The sequence below is a fragment of the Tamandua tetradactyla genome, chromosome 19 (assembly GCF_023851605.1).
Source record: "Tamandua tetradactyla isolate mTamTet1 chromosome 19, mTamTet1.pri, whole genome shotgun sequence".
Taxonomy (NCBI): domain Eukaryota; kingdom Metazoa; phylum Chordata; class Mammalia; order Pilosa; family Myrmecophagidae; genus Tamandua; species Tamandua tetradactyla.
This window is the reverse complement of record NC_135345.1, coordinates 56,646,142-56,667,625: the sequence shown is the minus strand read 5'-3', so window position 1 is coordinate 56,667,625 and position 21,484 is coordinate 56,646,142. Positions and strand designations below refer to the sequence as shown.

Below are 21,484 nucleotides of genomic sequence, written 5' to 3'. Positions count from 1 at the left end.
GTCTTAATCTGCACTCCTGTGGGGATGAACTCATTTGTAAATAGGACCTTTGAAGATTTTATTATTAAAGTTGAATCATGGTGGGTCTCAATCATTATGACTGGAGGCCTCATAGAGAGAAGAAATTTCAACGTAGTTAGTAGAAACCAGAAGTCAGAGAAGTCAGAAGTAGGAGATGCCAGAGAGGAAAGAGAGATCACCATGAGATGGAGGACTGCCATCAGCAGAATGTTACCAACATCAAGAGAAGGCACAGCCTTCCCGCCATCTTGGTTTTATACTTCTCACCTCCAGTCTGTGAGCCAATAAACTCTTATTGTTTAAGCTAAACCACTGTGTGGTGTTTGTCATGGCAGCTTTGGCAAACTAAGGCAGATGCAAAATGAACTTTGGAGTTGTGATTAAGTTAAGGATCTTGAGATAGGACAATTATCCAGGATTATCCCAGTGAGTCCAAAGCAATCACAAAGGTTTTATAAGAGGGAGTGAGGCAGGTCAGGGTCAGAAAAGGTGAGGTGATGACAGAAATAGAGGTCAGAGAGAGAGAGAGGTTTGAAAATGCTTAACTTTCTGCCAAGGAGCACAGGAGGCCTCTGGGTGCTAGAAAAGGAAACAGATTCTCCTCTAGAGTCTCCAGAAGAAATGCAGCCCAGCTAATATATGTTAGACATCTGATGTCCAGAAATGTAAGAAAATAAATTTGTATTGCTCTAATTTGGTAATTTGTTACAGCAGCAACGGGAAACTAATACATCCCAAGAAAAATTATCAAGGTTTTTATGGTCAAATAATTTTGGAAGACATTGTTTACTACATGTACTTCTCAAAGCCGTAATTTGAGAAATCCTACAATAAAGAATCCTGTTTAACTCTGTTTAAACCAGAATTTCCTACAAATATGTCCTATAAACATTTTTTACATTTCTCAGAATCACTGTTCTATAAAACCTACTTTGGAAAATACTGGTTTAAGGATTTATGCTATGAGGGCATTCAGAAGAGATGAAGATATTCTTGGATACATTTATCTAGATTGAAATTCTATCTACTGGAGATAAAAACATGAAGGAAAATATCACTGACTCCAAGGAGATTATCATCCAATAGGGGATATAAAATATTTACCAAAGATTATAAACCAGGTAAAATATGTTAAGTTCTGGGTGCATGTGCATGAGACAGGGAGAGAAATGGATAAGGTATTGTGCAGGTGGGTGGGAAAAAAGACTCACTTTGGGACAGGGAACCCAGAGAATGAGCTGTGGAGCAATTAGCATTTGAATTTAGATTTTAAGGGCAGCTAAAATTTTGATGGGCAGAGACAGAGAGAAGGAGGGAATTCTCAAGTAGAAGCACACAGGTAAGCAATCTCACCTGTTATGAGCACTATCCAACTTGAGAACTAATTTGTTCAGACATGGGGAAGCCAGTGAAGCCTTTGTAAGTGTCATCCTTATTTATGCAATAATCAGAGTATAAATTGTGGTTCCAGTTCTAGAAGCCTCTTACATCCCACAAAACACCAAAATTGATCACAAATAATGAAAATTAAACAATGGACATATGTTTTTAAAATACATAAGCATATATAATCAAATAATCAATATAACATCAAAGTTCTGATTTCAGTATTCCCTTTGGGGTAATTTTCTGCATGTAATGACTTTCTGAGGCTTCTTAAAATATGTGCCCAGTAAAGTTTAAACTAAAGATGCTTCTTCCTCTTCCAAAGAAATCTTTCAAGTGGTAAACACAAGACTGAGTACATTGTTCTTGGGCCTCTGAACTTCAATTCAGAAAAAAAGGCATCTATTTCAAACATTTTCAATGTCAATTTTGTATGAATGGATACAACAAAAAAAGATTTTAATAGTAAACAATAGAGGGAGACCATTTCCGTGGTGACTGTAGCTTCCTTTTCGGTGTCAAATTTAGTCTCCTTGGGAGCAGAAACAATTTTACTGTTTGTTCTTTGTAAGCCTAGACTTCAGAATAGTGCTATTACGTGGAAGGCATTCACAGATGTTTGTTGAGATGATGAAAGCATCACGAGGAAGTGAAATCTTGGCTCCACTTAGCCAATTTAGAAAAGGAAATACATTTCTTTCAGTTAAGAAATGGAAGATTAAAAACTAAAAGTAAAAATAAGTAGCATTTAAAGGAACGAAGTGCTGAGACATGCTACAACATGGGTGAACCCCTAAGACATCAATATGTGTGAAATAAGCCAGACACAAATAGACAAATATTGTATGATTTCACTTACATGAAACACCTAGAATAACCAACTACACAGACAAAATTCAGATTACAGGTTACAGGGACTGGAAGGTGACAGGGGTGGGGGTAGGGGTTGGAGGGAAATGGAGAATTAATGCTTAATGCATATAGAGTTACTGTTTGGGGTAATGACAAGATTTTGGTCATGGATGGTGATGATGGTAGCACAATATTGTGGATGTAATTACTATCATTGAATTGTACACACGAAAGTGATTAAAATGGGAACTTCTGTGTCGTATACATGTTACCACAATAAAAATTTAAAAAATAATAGGTGGCATTTTAAGGATAAGGGACTAATATAATGATTCTTGTTTTCTGAATCTTAGCCCCTAGAAGGAATAAAGCTCATGAACACTGATTAGGCTGATGGGACATAAATTTGAATGACCCTTTATTTTGAGATCGAACACAATCTGCTCCTCTTCAAGAGACCAGTTTCTTTCAATGTCAAGTGGGAGCATTGGAAGCAGTTTTTGAAGCCACCCTAACAATGCTATTGTTGCAATTTCTGGAAGAGAAGCGCACATAGTCCCTAGGCTTGATCCCGTGGCTGGCAAATCAAGCAGTTATTTTCTGGAGTCACATTAAAGAAAGAAAGGGCAAGGTTTAGAGGATCAAAGGGCCCCTCCCAAGAAACATATATTTACATACGTGTGACTCGTGCCCCCTTTGTTGGTCTGGCAAGCACCTTCTCATCTTTCAAGCCCAGCTCGAATGGCACCTCTGGGAGGCCCTCAGGCTCCCTGTCCCAGTTGTTTACCTTGGCCTTTGTGCTCCCCAGCACTCTGTGCAAAACTCTCTCAAATATCACTAAACACAATTTATCGGGGTTATCTGTTTGCACATCTGAATTCAATTCAATAAAGTTCAATTCACATCACATCAACCTAGGCATTTTGCTAGATTCAATGCATCAATGGCAGGGCTCTGGCCTTTAGAAGCTACCTCTGCCAACAGAGACAAACAGGTATGCAACTACTTACAGTTCTCTGTAACAGCAGAACATAACAGAGCAGAGAGGTAACAAGAGTGAGGACGTGAGCATAAATTCCCAGACGGCAGGGTCTTATTTCATAGCCTTCGCCCACAGCACAGTGGCAAATAACATGTTCAATACATGTTAGTGGAGGGAGGGAGAGAGGGAGGAACCAACAAAAAAGAAACCACCACCCCTCCCCCCAACACTCTGCTGTTTGTTGTCAAGCCCACTAGTTATTAGAAGGTGGTATTTCCAAGCTCCTGGAACAGATATTTTGGAGAAGATAGTCAATCGATTCATTCTCACCTAGCACATAATACAGTATGTAATAATCACGATTTGATGGGGACAAATCAAAATTTGTCCTGTATTTTAACTGGTCCCACAATGCATGTTAAATAACACCACACTCCCAGAAAGTCTACAGAGAAAAGACTTCAAGAGGTTGCATCTGCTGAATGACAATTCTTGGGTTCTGCATTATCAGACCGGGATGCTCTTTTGCTACTGCAAAAGGATTTAACTAGAATGTCAGTCACCTCAGAACCTTCTTTGTCATCCAGTTCCAGGTTTCTCAGCCAGCTTCAGCTGTGCAACTCATCTTGAGTTACGTCTGGCAGATGGAGAGTGGAATCTCATTTCAAGCCCCTGCTGTCTCCAACCTGAAGGCCTCCCTGAGGCAGCCTCTATTTCACCAAGGAGAGAAGGAAGGAGGGATGGGCAACTGCCCCCCCCCCCCAAGAGATGACCGTGTAAAGTATTCCTCAAATTTTCATCTTCAACAGCCGGTATCATTTTAACTCCCTTGGGCAAGACTATGCTTTGTTGCTTAGGCTAGCAATATAATCTCTAGCTATCCTGATGCCAAAATATCAATTACAGGTTCATTTGGATGATGGGATAAATTGGACTTCAGACCACTCAATGCTGAGATAACCTGAGTGGGGCTGCTAGAGGGGACTGGGTCTCATGGCTGGAGTGAAATAAGGGGAAGTCAAGTTTTTCAAAATAAGTAGTTGAATTCTGAACCGCTATTTGTCCTATAAAGAGAGGCCAGCCCATCAGCAACTAAAGTGAGGCAGATATATCTCAAGATAATTTCTTTTTGGAGGTCCTAATTAGAGAGATGTTAATACTCCTGTAGCATCCCAGCTATCCCAGCATAAAAATAGAAGACTGAAAGTCAAATATTTTGTAATTCAAAGTAAATTTTATTGTTTGTTTTCATAATTAAAGGACTTACTGTTTCTCAACAACCCCCCACTACTGTGAGATAACGAGGATTTTATTACCATACCATAGTGATTAGAGGGATTGACTAGGTCTAAATTCTAATATTTGTCACTTTTTGACCTGTCTTGGGAAGGTTCTGGTATTTCCCAGAATGTTTGTGGCAGGAAAGAAAGCCCCTGATTTGCTTGGCCCAGGTGGTCTAACTTCCCAATCAGCATAACTGTTGATCTGCAGTTACTAAGTGCTGGCAAGATAATCAAAAGTCAGTTGAGTGGACCTGAGTTTACTAGACTCTTAAAACCCCTATCAGATGCATGTAGGGCTCTAGCTGTGCTCTAGGGAACCCCCACATTTTGTGGTGGTGACATTGGACAAGGAAAGCCATGCAGGCAGGACCTCTGCTTTATCTGTTCAGTATTTAGGAAGTCTGCATACACATAGTAGAGTTTGTTAAAGCATACTGCCTTAAAAACAGGTAAAAGAGCATGGTTCTAACAGGGAGCCCAGAATAAGAATGTGGGCCTTTATTCCTGTATAGCTTAATGTAATGCCTGGTATATCTTAGAATATCTGAAGCAGATAATCAAAAAGTATTGGCAAAAAGTCCCTTGAAGGATGGGAGAAAAAATATGAAACTATTAAACTTTACCTCCAGGTAAATGTCAAAGTTCGATACTATGTCAAACATTAGGGATACCCAAATCAATAGGCCAAGCCCTTGATCTTGAGGCTTACTCTTATGAAGCTGATGTAGGTAGTGGAGAAGCTTAGTCTACCTATAGGTATGCCTAAGAGTCACTTCTGGAGGACCTCTTCTGTTGCTCAGATGTGGCCTCACACTCTCTAACCCCAACTCTGTAAGTGAAATCATTGCCCTATCCGCTACATGGGACTTGACATTCAGGGGTGAAAGTCTCCCTGGGAGTGTGGGAGAGAACGCCCAGGGATGAGTTCGGCCCTGGCACCATGGGATCAACAATTCCATCCTGACCAAAAGGGGGAAAAGAAGCGTAACTAATAAAGTATCAGTGGCTGAGAGAGTTCAAATAGAGTCAAGAAGTCACTCTTACACAAGCTTCAGTTAGACATTGCTACCTATCATAACTTGCCAAATCCCAACCAAAACGATCCTAGCCAATCTTAAAGAACACCTAGGGTATTATATAGGATTCTACAAAGGTTCCATGCACTAGGATAACCTTCCAGAAACCTACAACCTCCAGATGCGTCCCTGGACCAGATAAGTCCTGAAACCTGGAAGGCCCAGCCTCTCCAGAACATCAGTTAGTTCCATCTCCCTACCCCATATTATCAACAGCCCTTTCTAAGATGAAAAAGTTATTCATCTTTTTCATAGTTAGAATGGCCATAGCCCAAATACTTCTAAAAAGTGGGATAGAAAAAGCAAAGGTGATAGTGGAGTAACACAGAGAAGGTAGGGATTAACAAACAAATATGATTGCTGAATCACTGTATCGATATTTCTTTTAATCTCTGGTATCTTAGAGTAGCTAGAAGTAAAAACGTAAAATTGTGGAATTGTAACCCATACCCAACTCTGAAATCTAATCTACAACTAATTGCTGCGCTGTGCTTTGAACTTTATTGCTTTTTTTTGTATATGTTATTTTTCACAAACAAGAAAAGAAAAGTCAATTGTGATGATAAAAAAATATTCAAGCCTTCCAGCCTTCTACATTCTAGAGCAGCTAGAAGGAAAAATCTGAGAAGATCTTATGGTAGCCCATGACAAACTCTGGGATCTCTTCTGTAACTACTTGTTGAAGAGTACTTTGAAAACTATTGCTTTTTTTCCTTTGCTTTGTATATATATTATACAATATTTTTAAAAAGTTAAAAAAAAAGCTAAAAAGATCATAATTCCTCCCTCATAACAGATGATGTGTTCTATTCAGCATAGTTTCCCTAATGCCCTAATTTTTTCCCCTTTTCAATAACACAAATAACAGAATACTCTATACACTATTCTATACCTTGTTTTGTTCAATAAGGTTTGTCTTGGAGGGACTTTGATTTCATTATATAAAAATTGCCTTGTTGCACTTAATGGCTGTATAATATTGTATTCTATGGAACTACTATAATTTATTTAACCAACAGTCCTCTTAATAAATATCTAAGTTCAACAGCTAACATTTCTTGAACATTTAATATCAAGTGCTGCTAGTCAGTTTACATGGATTGTCTCAGTTAACTCAATAAGTCTACAAGGAAGGGAGCTGGGAGGTTATGTTAGTTTCCTAGGCTGCTCAAGCAAATACCATACAAAGGGATGGCTTAAACAATGGGAAATTAATGGCTCATGGTTGTGAGGCCAAGGAAAAGTCCAAATCAGGGCATCATCAAGGCGATACTTTCTCCCTGAAGACTGTGGCATTCTGAGGCTGGCTGCCAGTGATCCCTGGTCCTTGGCTCTTCTGTCACATGGTGGCACTTGGTGGCATCTTCTGGCCTCTCAGTTCTCTTTTGGGTACCACTGAATTTCAGCTTTTTGCACCCTGCAGCTTTCTCTCCATCTGTCTGAATTTCATTCTACTTATAAAGGACTCCAGGATTGAGACCCATCCTGGTCTTCACCTTAACTGAAATAACTTCTTGAAAAGGTCCTACTTATGATGGGTTCATACCCACAGGAGTGGATTAAGTTTAAGGCCATGTTCTCCTGGGGTACAGCTCCAAACCTCCACAGAGGGGGTCCATATGTGTTCATTGAATGAATGAGATCGGCTATATGATCCTAAGTAAGTTACTTTAGCTTCCATCAAGCACACGCTGTGCATTTAATACACAATAGTTATTTTTAATTATTATTTAAAGAACTATTCACAGTATAATAAGGGAGAAGATGTGCCTAATAAGAGCTTTTTAAAATTAATTAAAAATTAATTAATTTTAAAATTAATTAATTTGCATAAACTGCTTAATGAGATATTACGATCCCTTATACTGAAGATATTCACACAGGGGTTGAATGATTAGCTATACAGTTTGACTCACACAGTGATTAATACACTAGCTAGATAGGGTTGATCAGTGGCTTTCAAGCTTTGACATAAAAAATCACCAGAGCTACTTGTTAAAAACACAAACTCCTAGCTCCACACACAGGAATACTTCAGTAGGTTTGGCGTCTGCATTTCTAACAAGCACCCCTGGTGAGTCTAATACAGTTGGGTGGGAGGCACAAAATTAGGTGAACTTGGAAATTCCTTCTATGCATAAAATTCTGGTTCTATGTGGTAGCTGCACAAAGTATTCATTTTGGGGAAATATACACAGCTCTTACGCTGTTGGTAAGAGTACTTATTGGTACAACCTCTCTGGAAGGCAATATGGCAACATCTTTCAAAATTGAAAATGCACATACTTTCTGACCCAGCAATCACATTAAGGAATTTATCCCATGGATGTAACTGGACCTGAATTAGCTAAATATTCTCAATGTTATTCACTGTAATGCAATTCCCAAACTGCGTACCGAGATGCTCCAGGGTGCACAGTGAATCCAGAGATGTCACAAGATATTTTAATTTTTCACAGAAAACACACTAATACTCAACATCCAGGAGGCACTATATGAAATACTAGCTTGCGGTAGTACGCCTTCTCAATATTAGACCATGTGATAGTTTGAAGCTGCTCTGAACCCCAGAACAGATCTTGCTCTTTTTTTTTAGATCTTGCTCTTTTAATCCACTGCAGTGGGTGTAGACCTCTGATCAGTTGAGATTGTGACCCACCTCATTCACTGTGGGCCTTAATCCTCTTACTGGAGTCTTTATAAGAGGATAAAGGACACACAGGAAACAGAGAGGAACGACCAGAGAAGCTAAGAGAGGCAGAGAAGCTGAGAGACAAGGGCACACGCACAAGCTGAAAGAGGAAGCACGGAAGCCAGAAACCGAAGGCAACGAAACCCGGAAGAGAAGGATGAACCAGCAAACTTTGCCAGAGCCCGGCCAGGCGACAGAGGAGCTGAGGATCACTGGCAGCCTGTTTCTGGGGAGAAGGCATCGTCCTGTTGATACCTCAATTTGGATACCTTTCACGGCCTTAGAACTATAAACCTGTAAGCGAATACATCCCCATTGCTAAAAGCCAGTCCATTTCTGGTATATTGCATTTCATCAGGTTTAGCAATCCAAAACAGACTATTAGGTTTTTTTGGTGGTTGCTCTGACAAAAAGCAAATATCCTGGGAAAATCAAGGCAGAACAGGCAACGAGGGCAGTGGTGTGGAATCTGATTCCAAGGTTTGAGGAGTTGTGCAGTCCCCAACAGGTACATCCACCCCATTATTAAGGAACTATAATTTTTAAGACTGAAATAAAAATATTATTTTTTCTTTCAATTTAAATGTTTTATTCTTTTCAAATAGCTACTAAGTTATTAGAATATAAATACTTTAGTTGTTTGGACATAACTAAAAAAAAAACAACTATTGTTGGTTCGTTTTTTTTTATTTTTGGTCCATGGTACCTTGAAAAAATTACTGAGACACTAAGGGTGCTGCAAACTGAGAAAGTCTGGGAGCCTCTGCAATCTAGCATAGGTCAAGTCTACTTAAAATTTAGGCCTAAGAGTCACCCCCAAGAGAGTCTCTTTTGTTGCTCAGATGTGGCCTCTCTCTCCAGCCAATATGATGAGCAGTCTCACCACCCTCCCCCTCTCTGCATGGGACATGACTCCCAGTGGGGTGGACCTTCCTGGCAATGTGGGACAAAGATCCTGGAATGAGCTGAGACTCAGCATCAAAGGACTGAGAAAAACCCTAGAATGAGCTGAGAATTAACATCAAGGGACTGAGAGAACCTTCTCGACCAAAAGGGGGAAGAGTGAAATGAGACAAAGTGTCAATGGCTGAGAGATTCCAAACCGAGTTGAGAGGTTATCCTGGAGGTTATTCTTACGCATTAAGTAGATATTACCTTGTTGTTCAACATGTAGTGGCGAAGCTGGAGGGAATTGCCTGAAAACGTAGTGCTGTGTTCCAGTAACCATGTTTCTTGATGATGATTAAACAATGATATAGCTTTCACAATGAGACTCTGTGAATGTGAAAACCTTGTGTCTGATGCTCCTTTTAGCTACTATATCAACAGAAGAGTAGAACATATGGAATAAAAATAAATAATAGGGGGAACAAATATTAAAATAAATTCAGTTTGAAATGCTAGTGGTAAATGAAAGCGAGGGGTAAGGGGTATGGTACGTATAGTTTTTTTTTCTCTATTATCATTTTATTTCTTTTTCCATTGTCTTTTTATTTCTTTTTCTAAATCAATGCAAATGTACTAAGAAATGATGAATATGCAACTATGTGATGATGTTAAGAATTACTGATTATATATGTAGAATAGAATGATTTCTAAATGTTTTGTTTGTTAATTTTTTTTTAATTAATAAAAAAAAGTTAAAAAAAAAAAAAAAGAAAGCCCTGCTATTTGCCAACACTTTCAGGATCTAAGAAAATAAGCATTCAAGAGCAGAATCATCTTTGAAAGAGAGGAAGCTTTTTCTTTTCTTTTCTTTTCTTTTTTCAGTACTAAGAAGAACATATGCTGCAACACAAAGCAATCAGCCGTTAAGTAAATATAAAAGCCCAAGGACACAGGGGGAATAAAAACACATTTAAAACCAACATTTTTAAAAAGGTAAAAAAGAACCTTGAACAGAAACAACAAGTCTATGCAACCAAAAAAAAATAAAAGCTAATAACCACACTTAGGAAAAGCAGGGAGGGGGGCACCCCGTCTTGCTAGTACCTTTGCTTTCGCCCCACACTGTCAGAGCCATGGACAAACAGCCCTCCCAAGCCTTCCTACAACCCATTCCCTGATTCATTCACCTTGTCTCCTGCTCCATATATTTCTTATCTTTCCAATTTTGATTTCAGGACTTGAGGGCTCAATCTCGCCTCCCAGACTTTGACCACTTGCTTTCCTTGACCAAGATTTAGACATTCCTCCAGCAGCACTGCTAGTGGTCGTTTCGTCCCCAATCAGCAGCCCAGGGATGTCGCTCCTCAGTGCATGTCCTTACAGGGGGCGGGAACTAGGCATGGCACGGAAAGGTGCTCAGTTCTGCTTTGGTGGATTCTTCCTTTTCTCTGGTGCATCCCTCGAGACCAAGCCACAAAAAGGGCTCTAGTGTTGATTTAGACTTATAAATGGCACAAGCTTTGTAATAAGAATCTTTAAATATAGTGAGAGAGCAAAAGATATTGAACACTTTCAAAATACCCTAATTCTATAGCAATATGCCAACTGACTATATCTATATATATATATAGATATATATATATTTTTCCTATGTTGTGTGAGAAAAATCCATATGGTCCTGTCACAAAACGTTCCACAAGCCACAGAAATTACAATGAATTTCTTGGAAATTTTCCTGGAAGAGGGGGAAAAAAATCCACATCTGTTTGTTATACCAAGAGATGAATTATGAAATGGAGAGTGGCGTATGGAGGGGAAAGAACAAAATGGGGCCTCTATTTTCCTTTTGACGGGAATGCTGGGATAAATCATCAGTTCTGGGCTCTCTCAGGGTCGGGCCCCATGGGTGACAGGAATGTTGTATTTCTGCATCTCTTGTCCTGGGCGAAGGCAATCCTCTGTCACCCACATCCTGACATTTCTGTCACCGTGGCGCACGAGGCTCAGTGAAATCAGACTTTGCTGGTTCTTCTTAGTGACGATGACCTTGGCCAAGTCACTAAAGTTTTCCAAGTAAAATGGGGATGGTAACATCTAATATTTATTATTTAAGGTGACAGAAGTCCAATTGATTTATTTATAATACTGGGATTCTTTTGTGCTTAATATTTTCTTGCAGAGGAAACACACTGAGGATGAATCAGGGAAATAGGTAGAAGATAAGTCATCTCACCCGTGGGTTTAAACCAGGAGGCTATTTCCTCCAGAGCTGCGTTACCTCTCCAAAACCACCTCCCGTTCTTCCCCCTCTCACTCACTCTGCTCCAGCACACTGCCTTCCAGATTGTTCCTCAGACACCCCAGCCAGGAGCACCCCTCTTTACAGCCGTCGCCCCGGCTGCTTCCTCTGTCTACAGTTCTCCCAGGGTTAACTCCTGGCTTCACGTCTTTGTTCAATGAGGACTGCTCTGGCCACTCCGTTTAACATTCATTGTAACTTAGACTCTCACCCCACCCAACACTCCCAATCCCCTTTATTTTGCCCCACTTTCTTCTTTGTTTCCATGTTCTCGCTGGCTTCTAATATCCTAAGTTGGTTATTTCTATTTATTTATTGCACTGTTCACTATCTGTCTTGCCTCCCTGCTCGAACCATGAGCTCCATGAGGGCAGGGAGAGAGCTACACCTGTTCTGTTTGCAGATATCTCAAGCATCTAGAACAGATAGGCGGTAAGGACTTTTTAGAATCCATTATTTATTTTTGTATTTAATCACGTTATTATTACAGAAGTTGTGCATGTGCATTGTGGGAAGAAATAAAATAAAAACTTCGGTGCCCAATGCACCATGAGATACAAGACCATTAACTAATCCAATGATTTTTAAAGCAAAAAACAATTTTGATAATGATAATGACATTTTCATATTACACTCCACTATTCACAAAGCCTTTTCATATATAATTTTATAGATAAGACTCAGAAAATTTAAAAGATTTGCCCAAGTTCACTCAGCTGGTAAGTAGAAGAGGTTGGAATTAAATCTGGAATCAGAAGATCAGTGACATGGATCTTTTAACATGAAATTTGGTGAAATAAACATTATTTGTAGAATCCCACCCATAAAAAATGGGATACTTTTTAGTACACTCTCCATAAGCTACTTCCCTCCCCGTCCTCTAAACAAATCACTTACCTCTCTTAATAGCAACACGTTTTTTGGTCGTAGTATTTTGGGTAGTTCTCCACCGAAATTTTCTTCTTAGAAAAAGGAGGATTCACCTTCAGTACTAATTGTGTCAGAAAATGGTGTACATTGCTGAGAAAACCTGGGAATTACTGCTCTTCTGAACTGTGGAGAAAAAAACAAAATGTCAAGTACTTTATGCCTTCCATTCTCTCTAGAGAAGCCTTTAAAATGAATCTCTTTTTCCATTCCTTGGCAGAAGTCAATACAAAAGAGTTTTTTGCTTGTTTATTTTTATTTTTTGCTAAGGCTTTGAGTTAGGTTTAGTGATATTAAATTTGCATTCCTTAGCCTAAGTTTATTCCACGGCTATAAAACATGCATTATAAACTGATTCTACTTTTGAAGGGACTGAAGGAATTACATTTATGAATACCAAGATGCCCATCCTTCTCACACACTGATTTCCCACATTTCTTCTTTATGTTAGTTGAGCTAAAATTCAAGGAGCTAGAAGCCATAAATTCAAACTAGAGGAGAACTGACAGCAGTAATCCGATGATTTCCCCTCCCAGAGGTAGTGAAGACACTTTCTATTCAAATACAAAGGACAAAGTTAATTAGGCTAACAGGCTGATTGTGGGTAGGGCATGTACAATCCCTTCTAAACCGGCCTGCATGAAAACTATGGCATACCAGTTGGAGCTTTTACCTGGAATGAAGATGGGAACTCCCTGATACCTTTTGAATATTAAAACAAAATGTCAAATTCTGTCCCTGCCTATCTTCCTTGCATGAGGCCACAGGAATCCATCCTAATCTCCTTTCCTCTTTAGAGAAGACATCACCAGCTACATTACCTAGACTTCTCCCCACCCTAATTTCAGACAGATTAAATCTCCTGAGTTGCCCTTTAGTTCTTTCCAAAGATGAACAAGCACAGAGACTCTTTTGCTCATAAGAAACAAAGACTAACAGAAATAAACATGGATACTTGCAAAGGTTTCCAAATCTCTAATCTGAGCTTTTTGCCAGCAATATTATGATGTCAAAGCTATGTTGATCTAATATTTGACAATCCATCAGCCCCCAAATGAGATAATGTCAAGAAGACTATAGAACTATCAATTTATACGCACTATTATTAGAAGTGAAATTCATCCTAAGTATACATTGTCCCTTAAAAGGGCAATAAATAACATTATAAAGCAAGATATGGTATTTAAAAATTGTCTCCAGAATGCGAATGCAAATCTCGCTATTTTTGCATTGGGGTTAAGTCTTGTGATACTCAATCTAATGCTTAATAATAAGTATTTTTCAGGAAAAGACAAAAGTCCACACCATCAGTGAAATATTTATTCTTCCTGCCACGGTAAAAATGTGTTAAATAATCCCAAAATCAACCACTTTCATTAATAATTTATTGAAAATTATATAATGTACAAATAAAAATTAGGCAACAAACCAAAATGAATATAGTTTTAATAGTCAGAGAAAATGTTGCTGGAGACATACGGTAATAAATATTTCAAAAATTACTCAACATGCAATATTTATCATACTATCGGATCAAAGTACAGCTGTATCTGTTTCAATAATGAAATGCATAAAGAGCTACTTTGTTTGTGAGCCACTAAAGAAAGAAATACATGCAAGAGTTGTATGCTCTAATAATGAAGGACTTCTTTAATCAAAACAATGTTTTATGGAAAGCATATATACACTCATATATACACTGATGGGGTGGCTGCTTTGCCTGGAATGAAGAAGGGATGACAGGCACTCTTTGCATCCTTCATAAGTGAGCCATTATAGAAAAGAAATTGACACTAGATGAGCACAAAGGGCTACAGAATGCCATGCCATGGTTAATTTAAAAGAAGCATTACAAATCTTTGTAGTAAGACAGGGAGTGATCATGAAAATCTATGTCTACACAGTGGTTCTTTGGTTATTTCATACCAGAGCACAGAAAAGAGTTGTCAAATTTTAGGATGTCACATTTATGTATGCATATATTTTACAAATAGGCACCTTGGTCTCAGTTGAACACTCAGGTTTAGGACTCTCCTTCTCTATTCAATTCATTTCTCATGTCTCAGGCAGGACTTCAGAACACTTGAAATGCTAACTGTGTGTTTACAGTTCAAAAGTAAACATATCTGGGCACCTTTTTCAAATAAAAGAACAAAATCAGCAATATTGAGGCTATATGGTTTGGTGCCACACCCTAGAAATTGACAAGGAAGAGAAAGAAAAAGGAAGAACAATGCAATCCTTCAATGACCTGTGGATATGTATACACTGGTAAACTTCTTTGAATTAGTTGAGAAGTGAATTTTTTCTATTTTCCATGGCCATGTATAGAATGCTTCACCACACCTGTGTGGTGTCCGCCCTAAAAGACATTTGAAGAGATTGAGTTGCCTTTATCTCAGGCTCTTGGCCCAGCATTCAGGAAGACCGGGTGTTAGGACCACATATTCAGGAATCATTTACTTCTACAAGTCGTAATGCTTGTGACTTGGCGTTTGCAATCAGAATGTAACAGAGCAACACTATAGCTCAATTACTCTGAAGATTTCTACCTGGGATTAGCAATTGTGCTGCTGGTTCTGGCCAGGGTGAATTAGGTTTCTTTCTGGGTGACTTCAGCTTTGCACAAAAGCACAAAACAGTTACTTTGAGCAGTATTTTCTCAGTCTATTTTCCACAGAAATTGGTAGGAGAAGCAGTGACACCAATTTTGGTGGCTCTCAATGGAGAGCAGAACCCAAGTAGTGATACGATCCTCTTTTTTCTCCTCCAAAGCCGCCAACCTTACAGCAGGATGTAGCAGGAATGATCTGGACTTCAAGCCAAGGACCCATATTACAGTCTTGGTTAGATATGAAATTACAAAGTGAAGTTTAAGGAAAAAAAAAGATAAATGGCCTCCTTCCATTTTCTCTACCTCCATGCACTAGGGAGAGGAGGAGGGAAATTCTGCTCCTTCATCTCACGTCTTCCCAGTCCTTTTTCCCAGCAGAACTTCTGGGAATGCCTTGATACAAAAGATCTACTGAAAGCTGTGTAGCTGGCACTATAAAGTTGGAAAATTTAAAGCCATTTACACACAGAAACATCTTCCCAGGTGCCTGACCCTCAGGAGTCAAGTTCAAGGGTTAAAATTTTCTCCTAGATCTTTTTGTTTTCTATGCCATTCTTCTGTGCAGAAAACTTATTAGTCAAGCTATAAATTCTGGTACTCTGTAGGACCAGACTGTAATGCTGTTACCATTAATTTTCATTTCATTTCTCTTCTGCCTTTCACTGTTAAACTGCAGAGGCAAATGGTCTACACTTGTTATCTCCATCACCTCCGCATTGCTCTCTCCTTAACCCCCACACCCACTCCTGATTTCGCCATTCTATTCAAATTGCACTTTTGAAAGTTACCAATGACGACTGAATCCCAAATAAGTCTCTTCATTTCACTTTTGTCTTATTACACCACACTCTCCCATCTACAGTCCCCCTGACATGCAATGCTGTTAACTGCGCATTGCTCCTTAAATTCTGTTTGCTTAGTTTACATGACACTGTGTCTTGGTGGTTCCCTTTCACCCTCTATATAATCTTTTTTCTCCTCTGCTGATAAATCTTCAAAGCAAATCAAATATCTATTCTTTACCAGCTGTTGGCAATACAGTTTTTCTAAGATTAAGACCTGAGTCAATTTACTTTTTCTTTTTCCCTATTCTCCATGCCCAGTTAATTTGTTTTAATTGCATTTATTTCTTTTCTTAGAAAAATCACAGCATAGAGCTATTATGAAGAGCATGGCAAATCTATATTGTACCGATATGCTATGATCTCCTATATATCTTTTCAAGGGAAAACAGAACTAGGCAGGATAGTGTATATAGTACCTGAGTTTAATGTAAGTAAAAGAAGAGGAAGAGTCGAGATGCATCCACATATATGGTTGTATGTGCAAAGGAGGACTGGAAAGACAATGAAGAAACAGGAACCATTGCTTCCCCACCTTCCTCTGGGTCAAGGGGATTCAGAAACACAGAAAGACTTTGGCTCCCTTTTACACCCCAAAAGTGATTATGAATGAACAGGCATGAGAGCTAGCCTGAGAACTTAATGACCATTTATCACATAATTTCTGTGGGAAAGGCAATCAGTATTCCAGTGACTGACTTTACAAACTAACATATACAACAAACTACATACTTTAGGTGAAAGCAACCTATGTTGATGGGACACAGAATAAAGGCATTACCGAGACTGGTAAAATTCATCGGGTGCCAGAGTGTGGATGTGTTTTCATTATAGAGAACAGACACATGGGGATTAAGTTGTTTCTTGGTAGATAAATCAGGGGAAGTTCCACACTATACTCTTAAATCCCAGCCAAGGAGACCACAGCTGTGTACAGACAAAAAGTACCTAAGATAAAGTGCGAAGGAGAAGAAGTAGTAAGATCAAAGTAGAAGAAGGGAAATTCAGGACAGCCCTTCAAGAAGGTTCTAAAATGAACTGAATTGAAATAATGTCCTAAATCATAAATGTTATCATCTAATCAGGAACCTAGCTTAGGGGAGAGGAGAGTCCTCTCCAAAGGAAAGGATAGTTGATCCCCTGTCTCAAAGCTTTACCTTCCGTAGCTGGTGAACATGTGAACAGGTTCAAGACCCCACAGGACACTGTCCTTTCATGCCTGAACCCTAGGTTTTCTTTTCATAAGGTAGGAAACTAATAGTCATTTATTTTCCAGCAAGCACCAGAGAGATGCAGTTTATTTTCTAAGATATTTTTGTGAACAGATGTCTTTGAGAAGTGAAAATAAAGTAGTAGATGAGTTTACTCATCTGTAATTCAAACAATCAGCAAAGGTAGTTTATCTGGTGAACTACTTTACTGCAAAGAATTGGATGAGTTCAGTTTATGATGCTCAGGTTCTCTCTGTACTTTCTCTGAGTAGCAGAACAAAAAACCCCCTCCCTTTTCCCTATATCTCTTCCTCCTCCACCCTCTGTAATAAAGCCTCCTGATGCCAACACTACAAACACAGAGGACCCTTTACTTCTTGGCTTGTCATTCACTGCCTATCACATGCTTTCTGGCTTGAGTGAAGCTCCTGGAAGAATAGTTAGCTCTGAAGGGGAGGCTTCTCTGCAGGCTTGTGGGGCTCACACATGTGGGATGGCTCTGCTGGGATGGGTACTCATAAATCACAGTGATGGTGGGACTGTTAAGTAGAAGATCAAGGGAAAATCTTGTTTATTCTATGCTGCTCCATGAAAGAAAGGGAGGCTTAGAATTGAGACTCATCTTGGATGTACTTGGATAGCAAAGGCACTGATTTGTTCAGAGTAGACGATCTATGTTAGGGGATGGTAGATGGTCGATGACAGAAAAGGCTTGGACAGGTCAAGTGGGGCCAGGTTGTGGAAGGCCTTGAATGCCAGTTCGAAATTTATCCTGTGAATGGTGGGGACCCTTTGCATGTTTTTTTTTTTTTTTTTTTTTTTAAAGGAAAGACAGAGAGAAGGAAGGAAGGATAGAAGGAAGGAAGGAAGGAAGAAAGGGAAACATTTTTAAACATTTTCTTGTTTTTATTATATTCTGTTTCTCCGTTTTTGTTACATGGGCTGGGGCCGGGGATCGAACCGAGGTCCTCCGGCATAGCAGGCAAGCACTTTGCCCGCTGAGCCACCGCGGCCCGCCCCATCCTTTGCATGTTTTATAGGAAGGGGGTAACAGTACAAGCAGAATTTACTGAATTAATCTGGTAATATTGTTTAGGGCAAAATAGAAGCAAACTAACTGAATAATAAATTACATATTATAAATTATAAAATAATTTTATATATAATAAAATCCCCTTTTTCATAGTAAAAGCACTAAACCATCACCACTACCACACACACACAAAATTGAGCAATGGAAAACTAACTAAATCTAACTAAAACCATACTGATGTAGTTCTTTCAAGACAGTATTCTTAATGTCTGGTGGATAGACCATTTCTCATCGGAATCACCATGGGCACTTGTGAAATATGCGATTCCCAGGCACTGCCTCATACATGAATCAGAATTTTTTAGTAAGGGGTCTTAGTATTACATGATTTACAAGTTGAACTTTGAAACTGCAACTCAAAGACCCCTTTCTCTTCCTTAAGAAAAGACTGTACATGAAGTTTTAATGAAAATTTACATGCAATTTTGTAGGCTGAATGAGTGCTTCTTAATTTATTCATCTATTCATCTGTTATTTGACATTTAGGATCTTTCCATTTTAAGTGCTGTTAACAATACAACATATTTTTGATGCACATAGCTTTTCTATATATTTTAATACTTCCTATGGATAAAATATAAGTGGGGGGCGGGCCATGTTGGCTCAGCAGGCAGAGGTCTCGCCTACCATTCCAGAGACTGGGGTTCGATTCCTGGTGCCTGCCCATGCGAAAAAAAAAAAAAAAAATAGAAAAATATATATTTATATACATGTGGGAAAATTAGGTTAAAAGAAATAAACATATTTATGGTTTATAATACAAATAGCTTTCCAAACAATGTTAATTTATATTCCCATTAGTAATAGGTTAGACTTAGCTATCTCTATTTGAACTCTTTACTAATTTAGTAAGCAAAATAGTAAATCTTCTCCTTTTTTAAAAAGTTTTTATCTTTTTTATTAGAGAAGTTGCAGATTAACGGAAAAATCATGCATAGTTACCCTATTATAAGCAACTTGCATTAGTGTGATACATTTGTTGCAATTCATGAAAGAACATTTTCTTTCTTACTGCTTTGTAAGGTAAACATTTTTCTGTATGTATATTAATTAGAACTTTTTTTTTGTAAGCTGTCTATTAATGCTATCTGACCTTTTATCTCATGGCATCTTTTAACACAACTGATTTAATCTTTATTCTGCTGGTATTTAACCCTAAAGTTATTTCTTAAGGCATCTGGGGCTGCTATTCTGAGACCCTATACCCAACACCTTTCTGCTAATCTGAAAACTGAGAGAGACAATGTAGCTAAGAGTGGGGTTCCAGAAGAGAGTCTGCTTGGGTTCAAACCCAGGCTCTGCTACTTACCAGCTGTGTGGCCTTGGGAAAGTCACTTAACTCCTGTAGCTTCAATGTCCTCATCTTTAAATGGGAATGATAACAATAGCTTCTGCACTGGGTGACTGCATGGATTAACTGACTCGGTACACATAGCACCTGGTTCATACTCAGTAAATGTGATGCTAGCCATCCTCTGGAATGTGAGCTCTATCCAGGTGGAAATGATGGCATCCTGTTCACGCTCCATCAGCGCCCAGCAGACAGTAGACCCTGGGTGGGTATCTGTGCTATGACTAGCCCCTAGAAACATTAACAAAGCAGTGACGTGATTGCCCAAGTGTCTGAAATCTGCCCTTTCCGTTTTCCTGGGCGGTTTGATGTCGGTCAGACTGAATATACCAGAACATGGTATCATTTACCTCAACTTCCTTAACACAATGAAACAAGAGCTTCTCAGGAGTCTGAAAAGAATAACCAGAAACTGCCATGGGAGTCAGGGCATTCCAACTCCTAAATTGCTTCCCTCTACCTCCCACCTGCCTTCAGAAATCAGCCCCACCCCACGGTATTCGTTGGGTCTTTGAGAGAAAACAAATGAAGTACACCTGACTCACATAGCCCCTCCCTTTCAGAACGTAACCTCGAGAGCAATTTTTTCAGAACCTTTTAGGTTTATTTTCCACTTATCTTTGGCTGAGAAACTCTCTGTAACAGCTGTGGTCATGTTTATTGAGGGGCAAGTTACATCCAGTAAAATTCATCCTTTGCAAGTTACAGTTTTGATATATGTACAGTTTTATAAGCATACCACAGTCAAGTTATAGAACACTCCCATTACTACAGAAAAAATTCCTTCATGCCTTTTAGAGTCAATCCCCAATTCCTCTCGCCCAACCCCTGGCAACCACTGATCTGATTTCTGTCAAAGCTTTGCCCTTTCCTGCATCAAATAAATGGACTCCTATAGTATGCCGCCTTTTGTGCCCAGTTTCTTTCACATAGCATAATGCTTTTGAGGTTCATCCATGTTGTTGCATATATCAGTTTGTTCCTTTTTGTTTCTTAGTAGACAATTTTTGAGAAAATTTCAAATTATCCCCTTTACCTCCTAAAAGTGAATGTTTGACATTTTCTGCCTATTTTTATATAAACGCCATACGAGTATTAAAATGCCCATGAGATTACCACCTTCGAAATACACTACATTTCATCACTACCAGCAAAAACTTTTATAATTTGGAAAATCTAGACAGGAAGACATTGTGGATTTGTAATTTATGGAATATATATTGCAGAATTTTAAAATTATATGGATTATTTTTCTTTCCCATTGTGCTATGGAGAAAAAAATTTAAAGTATTTGGTCCTACTAAAACACTTACTGTAACATAAATTTTTAAAGGGCTTCATAAAAATAAAATGTAGCAATCAAACTAGGTAAAAACTGCTGGTGTATAATCATAAGGAACTCTCAGGAGAGCAAGGGATAATTTATTAACTTATCTCCTTTGAGACTGCTAAGGAGCAAGCATTAATTTAACAGTAAAAATGGCATTCAGTTGAGTAATTCAAAATACTTTACATAAACTATCTCATTAATCTTCACAACATTTGAGTTGTACAAGGAAAAATATTATTTATCAATATTTGTAGCTATAAATATAAGTCATTGACAGAGGTTACACTAAGTGCTTACTGAAAGTCAGATTTTTTTTCTCATCTTAGCACTTCTTGAGGGCAGAGCCTCATTTTATTAATTTTGCAATGCTGTAGCTACCTGGCACAGGGAAGACACTCAGTGTCACACTGGCTGAATGAAACAGCATAACACGGGGTTAAGAGCATGTGTCCTAGACTGGGGTTGCCAAATCTAGTTCACAATCTATTTTTTGCAAATAAAGTTTTATTGGAACACAGTCATTACATTCATTTAAGTAGTGTCTAAGGCTGCTTTCACACTACAATAGCAGAATTGAAAAGTTACATCAGGGACTGTGATGGTCTGGTCAGGCAAGCACTGGCCTGACCATTGTTGC

At 38.8% G+C, this 21,484-nt stretch overlaps 1 protein-coding gene across 4 annotated transcripts in view; it reads right to left on the bottom strand.

Moving 5' to 3' along the window:
- Positions 1-21,484, bottom strand: part of CRACD (capping protein inhibiting regulator of actin dynamics) — a 337,455-nt gene that overhangs the window by 191,575 nt on the left and 124,396 nt on the right. For all 4 annotated transcript variants that reach the window (XM_077136939.1, XM_077136935.1, XM_077136938.1 and 1 more), the window contains exon 2: positions 12,377-12,532. The gene's annotated coding sequence lies outside the window, so the exon portion shown is untranslated. The remainder of the gene's footprint in view (positions 1-12,376; positions 12,533-21,484) is intronic.